The sequence below is a fragment of the Macaca nemestrina genome, chromosome 2 (genome assembly GCF_043159975.1).
Source record: "Macaca nemestrina isolate mMacNem1 chromosome 2, mMacNem.hap1, whole genome shotgun sequence".
Taxonomy (NCBI): Eukaryota; Metazoa; Chordata; class Mammalia; order Primates; family Cercopithecidae; genus Macaca; species Macaca nemestrina.
In genome coordinates, this window is record NC_092126.1 from 190,724,284 (window position 1) to 190,730,546 (window position 6,263).

Below are 6,263 nucleotides of genomic sequence, written 5' to 3' on the forward strand. Positions count from 1 at the left end.
ACACACATATATACGTATATGCGCACACATATAAATACTCGAATAAAGTTTAAAATTGCTCTGCAAGGATTCTTTCAAACGTTATACTTTGAACCAGTCTGTCAATTTCTTCACTGTTCACACTAAAAGTATAATAACTGATTAACTGCTCCTAGGGTGTTGGCTAGGTCATTTCAGAAAAAAATGAGGGAGGGTAGTAGTGTTACAAAGTGGAAAGCATCTTGATTATTATTTCACAACATCGTCTTATTACAAAAAAAAAAAAAACAGAGAAAGAGAAAAAAGAAGTATACAAATTGAACTTATATCCTTTAGGGTATATTGCTTGTGATACACCTCCAAGCAAGGTGATACAATAACAAATCAAAGGACTTTACTTACCATGTCATCCAACACCCTTTACTCTGTAGGCAAGAACAAAAAAAAGCACAAAGAATACAAATACTTATTCTGATGTTACATACATCCTTCTGTCAAAAGGTATTCTAGAATATAGTTCTCCACTTTTTGGCCTATCTCATTGTCAACATTGTTACCAGTTTGAAGGATTCCTACGTGCTCCTGGACAAACCCTGGCCTGATTTTCCCACTATGGCTTCCGCTCTAGTTTTTTCTCTTTGTCACTTAAAGAAATAAAACTCGGGATGATGCCATACACATGGTAAAGTGTTTTCCTTTATAATTTCAAGGAATTAAACACTGAGGTATTCGTACCTTCTTTTATATGGAATATTAATAGTAATAAACACAGGCATACCTTGGAGATATTGTGAGTTCACTTCCAGATCACCTCAAAAAAGTAAATATTGCGATAAAGCAAGTCACACAATGTTTCTTCATTTCCCAGGACATATGAAAATTATGTTTATACAATGTTGTAGCCTGTTCTGTGTTTAACAGCACACAGTATAAAAAACAATGCGTGTATCTTAATTTAAAAATACTTTATTATTTAAAAAAATGCTAATGATCACCTGAGCCTTCAGTGAGTCATAGTGGAAAGTCTTAGCTAGTGGAAGATGTTCCCTCAATGCTGATGGCTGCTTATAGATTAGGATGGTGTTGCTAAAGGTCATGGTGGCTGTAGCGATTTCTTAAAAGAAAACAACTACAAAGTTTGCCTCATCAATTGACTTTTCCTTTCTTGAAAGGTTTCTCTGTAGCATGCAATGATGTTTGGTAGCATTTCGCCCACAGTAAAACGTCTTTCAAAATTGGAGTCAATCTTCTGAAACCCTTCCACTGCTTTCTTAACTAAGTTATGTAATTTTAACTTGCAACATTCATCACTCTAAAGGAGTATATAAAAACTGTCAAAATGGGTCAGAAACAAGGTTTGCAATGCTCATAATTATCTTCAACATTGGCAATATTCAACCTTTTGAGTCAGTCTCAACAGAGTCAGTCTATCAGAACAGTGTTGTTCTTGATTTTAAAAAAAGCAAATTATTTTTCTATTTACAATTTTTAGAAAAGGTTTAATGTAAAAATATTTTTCTTCTTTATATATTTCCCTGCCATGGTAATGTTAAAACATATCAAGATCCTCCTCGGACTTTAAGGGGGAAAAGCATAACATTCCATTTTAGTTGAAGCATTCCTTCACATAGCCAACATATTTTTTCTAGGCACTCTAAGAACTCTTCAGAATACTGCAGGAAAAATGTTCCTCTTGCCTACTGATCTGTTAGTTATGTTTTCCCTCAAACTTTTCTAAATTAAACATTGTTATAACTGTTTTTTTAATTTAATTTTCCATGGTTCAGTCCTCAAGTTATTTTTCTTTTATTTGGAAACACTCCTTCAGTTTCAACTTGCTGATCAGGCAAGCAACTGCTTTTGGCTTCTATGGAAACTGGAATCCTGTGGCTGTGTATAGGCATTCTGGTTCCACCAACTTTTGTTGTGTTGTGATATCCAGTGATTTAGGTGGAAAAGTACAAGGTATTCTTCCATGATGGATATGATATGGTAATAACAGGCTGGGATCTAATTGGACCCAGGGAACTGAGAGACTGGAAGATACAAGAAGGCCACAATGGGTTTTATACAAATAGTATGCTGTCCTAGTAACTTTTCCATCACAGACCTTATAGATCAGGAGTGAATAATCTTCTGCTGCATGATATAACTAGTAGGAACTCTCCTGCAAGCTACTTAATTTCTTTAGAATGTGTTGGAGGATGTTAAATAAATTGGAAATCTTGAGTGCTGAAACTTTTCTTTTAATTCTTCTGAGGTAATATATTCCAGTAGAAAAAGCTTTGAAGTAAAAGCATTGATATGCCCAACATAAAATGAGCTGTTGGAATGCAATAAACTTTCAGTTCATAAGTGACAAAGTTCACTTTCAATCAGAGCTTCAAGTTCATAACAAGCTTGATACTCTACTTTTGATAGTACATAAACTGGAAATTGTCTTCTGATTTTCTTCTGTTTTTTTTTTTTTTTTTTTTTTTTTTTTAGAACATGGTCTTGTCTCTATCCTCTGGACACTGCGGCACATGAGAAACAACAGATCTTGCAGGCTAAATAAATTATAAACAAAACTTCCTTCTTGAGGAACTAGGTATTCCTATGTATCTTCAACATAGTCCTGAAGTTCATAGGGCAATCGTCCTTTGGGCTTCTGAAATGCAGAAGGCCATCCAGATTTTGGTCAACTAGAGCTATCTGAAGGAACAGACAATTGCTGAGAAACAGAAGACTGTTTAGAATTTTCTAAATTCATTAAGGACAATTCGGGTACTTTTCTGGCAATTGGCTCTAAGAGATTATCCTGCATTTTTAAAATTTCTCCAGCTGGATCATGTGTTTTATATACTCACTTGATAAGTTTTTTACAAAACACATGACTCTGCAGGCCTACAAGCAGTATGTCTGGTTTCCTACAGAAGCCTGTCCTGAGGAAGAATTTGGACTGACTGAAGTTAGAACCCACAACATCTGTCTTTCCATCACTATTATTTTTACACTCCATATCAATGATTAAACACTCCTCATCTGTATCACAGTTGAAGAGAACTGTATCTTCAGTTTTAGCTGCGTCTGATCTAACAGTCTTTTCCTTTGAGTTGTCCAGGTTTTCCAGAACATTGGGTCTTTCACCATCAGCATGTACCATGTCTACAGTTGTATCATTTTTATTAGAAGTTTCAATTTCCTAAGAATTTTCTAACTGTAAGGCATCAGATGTTTTCAAGTCACTATCTTGCTTCAAAGACTTGTCAGAATTTGATACCTTATCACCACATGATTCAAATCCCTGATTATCTTTATTTTTGCACTCTTCAAGGTCACCATCCATACCAGTGACCAGTTGTTTCTCCTTTTGCAATTGTTCCATCAGCATCTGAGATAAACTTCTAGAATTAGCAGTAATGTCTGGTGCACTTGTTGCCGCAAGTGTAGTTACTGTTTTGGGGGCTGCAGGAGCATCTGTCATGTTAGGTACTGTGGAAGCTCTTGCTGGAATTGGTGACTTTGATGCTTTGGTGGTGGTTACTCCAAAAGTTTCAAGTTCTGTGACGTCATCATCAAAATCCAGATGCAAGTGTTCAAGAGTCTCAATTTTTCAGCACTCATTGACTTCACGGGACATGTCCATTTCAGATATAAACTCTTCGGGTTTGTCCATAAAGACTGCAGATACGGGAACAGATGTGTTCTGGGGTATCATACATTTTAACGGAACTTCATGAAAGATTTGATTTCTCTCTCTCATAGTTACTTTATTTTGGGGAAGTGGTGAATTAATATATATTACTTTAACTGGTTTTGAACCTGCAACTGGTATTACTTGAATCAATACTGGATGTCCCCACTGTTCCTTGTACGTTGGTCCGTGATTATTTAATAAGGTAAATAATGATTGACTAGTTAGAGCTAGCTGAGGGTGGTATCTTGAAACAAGCTTCTCTGCATTTGGATATTTTCTAATATCATAATGCATAGTTTCAGCTGTTCCTTCTGGCAATTCAATGGTAGATATATCATCTTTTGAGAGCTGCAACTTTATAGGCATTGAGGGAAATACTGTTTTCACATATTTTACCCTGCCCAATGCAGAAAGAGTTTTTTCTAACTTTAATTCCATCTCTACTTTGAACGGGAGGAATACCATTAAGCTGGTGACCTAGTGGAGAGTATAGAATTCTAGGTACTTTTTCACTTGTTCAATGCAAGCTCTTAAAATTTTCTCTGGGAAGAGACAAACATCACTGGAAAGCATGTTATAATCCTGTGCACATTTCCTTGCAGAATTCTGCAAAGACTTTAGGAACCCAGTCACTTCTTTATTCACATTTTTTTTTTTCATATCCAAGGAGTGCAAGAAGTCATTTGTATTCATTCCAACAGCTTTGAAATTTGCAGGAATCTTTGCATATTTAATCAACAAGTCCACATAACTCCTCTGCTCGCTCTGTTCGATAAAACAGTTCTTTTACACTTGGAGCCACTGAATGGTCTTTATAATTTTCTCAAGAGAAAAATGTCTTAAGGCCATTTTTGAGGAAAATATCCCAATTCAGTCCTGATTCACTTATGACCATCTTGGAGCTCATCTTCCTAGATTTCTGCTTCACTCTAGCTCACAGTTCACAGCTGCCTGGCTGCAAGGGCTTCAATGGAGGTAGGATCCCTCCAGAATTTACTCAACTCATGGTTCGCAGCGGCTCTTGCCCAGGCTGCGGCCACATACCACACACGCTCCTCCCCGCTCCTCACATTGTCGCGTGCACCTGGGAAAGCCATATTTAAAGGACGTGGCCCAAATTATGTAATTTTTGTTGTCGTTTTGATAATGTTCATAGCATTTTCCCTAGGAATAAATTTCATCTCCAAAGAAACCACTTATTTAGGTTATTCATAAGAAGCAACTCCTCATCTGTTCAAGTTTTACCACAAGGATGTAGTAGTTCAGTCACATCTTCAGATTCCACTTCTAATTCTAGTTCCCTTGACATTTTTACCAGATCTGTAGTTACTTCCTCGGTTCAAGTCTTGAACTTCTCAAAGTCAACCATGAGGTTTGGAATCCTCTTTTTCTAAGCTCCTGTTAATGTTGATATTTGTCCTTCTTAAATGAATCACAAATGTTTTTAAGCATCTAGGAGAATGAATCCTTTCCAGGAGATTTCCAATTTACTTTGCAGATTTAAATGATTTTTCAGGTCTATCAGAGGAATCACTGTGACTACTATTTATGGCAGCTGTAGCCTTACAAAATATATTTATTAAATAATAAGACCTGAAAGTCAAATTATTTCTTGACTCATGGGCTGCATGCAGAATAGATGTGTTAGGAGGCACAAAAACATTAGTCTACTTGTACATCTCCACTAGAGCTCTTGGTGACCAGGTGCATAGTAAATGAAAAGGAATCGTTTGAAAAAATTCTATTTTAAGCACTATGTCTCAACAGTGGGCTTAAATATTCAGTAAACCATGCTGTAAACAGATGTGTTGTCATCCAGGCTTTGTTTCATTTATAGAGCACATGCAGAGTAGATTTAGCATTGTTCTTAAGGGCCTAGGATTGTCAGAATAGTAAATGAACATTGGCTTCACATTAAAGTCATCAGCTGCATTGGCCTCTAATAAGAGTCAGACTTCCCTTTGAAGCTTTGAAGCCAGGCAGTTATTTCTCTTCCCTAGTTATGAAGGCCCTAGATGACATTCTTCTAAAACAAGGTGGTTTCTTCTCCATTGAAAACTCTGTTGTTTAGCATAGCCACTTTCATCAGTTATGTTAGGTATTCAGGACAAGTTGCTATAGTTTCTCCATCAGCACTTTTTGCTTCTCTTGCAATTTTATGCTATGGACAAAGCTTTTTCCCTTAAATCTCATGAACCAACCTCTGCTAGCTTCAGCCTTTTCTCCTGCAACTTTTCATCTCTCTCAGTCTTCATAGAATTGAAGAGATTTAAGGACTTGCTCTGGATTAGGCTTTGGCTTAAGGGAATGTTGTGGCTGCTTTGATCTTCTATCTGGTCCACTAAAAATTTACATCAGCAATAAGGCTGTTTTGCTTTCTTATCATTCATGTGTTTATTGGAGTAGCACTTTTAATTTCCTTCAAGAAATTTTTCTTTGCATTCATAATTTGGCTTACCGGCATTGAAAGCCTTGCTTTTACCCTATCTCCACTTATGACATGACTTCCTCACTAACCTTCATCTTTTTTAGCTTTTGATTTAAAGTAAATGATGTACAATTCTTCCTTTCACCTGAACTGTTAGGCATCTTTGTAATGTTATCA

At 36.4% G+C, this 6,263-nt stretch overlaps 1 pseudogene; it reads right to left on the reverse strand.

Annotated features, from left to right (window-relative positions):
* Positions 1-1,769: 1,769 nt before the first annotated feature.
* On the reverse strand, positions 1,770-4,601 carry LOC105477412 (little elongation complex subunit 2 pseudogene; annotated as a pseudogene).
* Between the last annotated feature and the right edge of the window lie 1,662 nt (positions 4,602-6,263).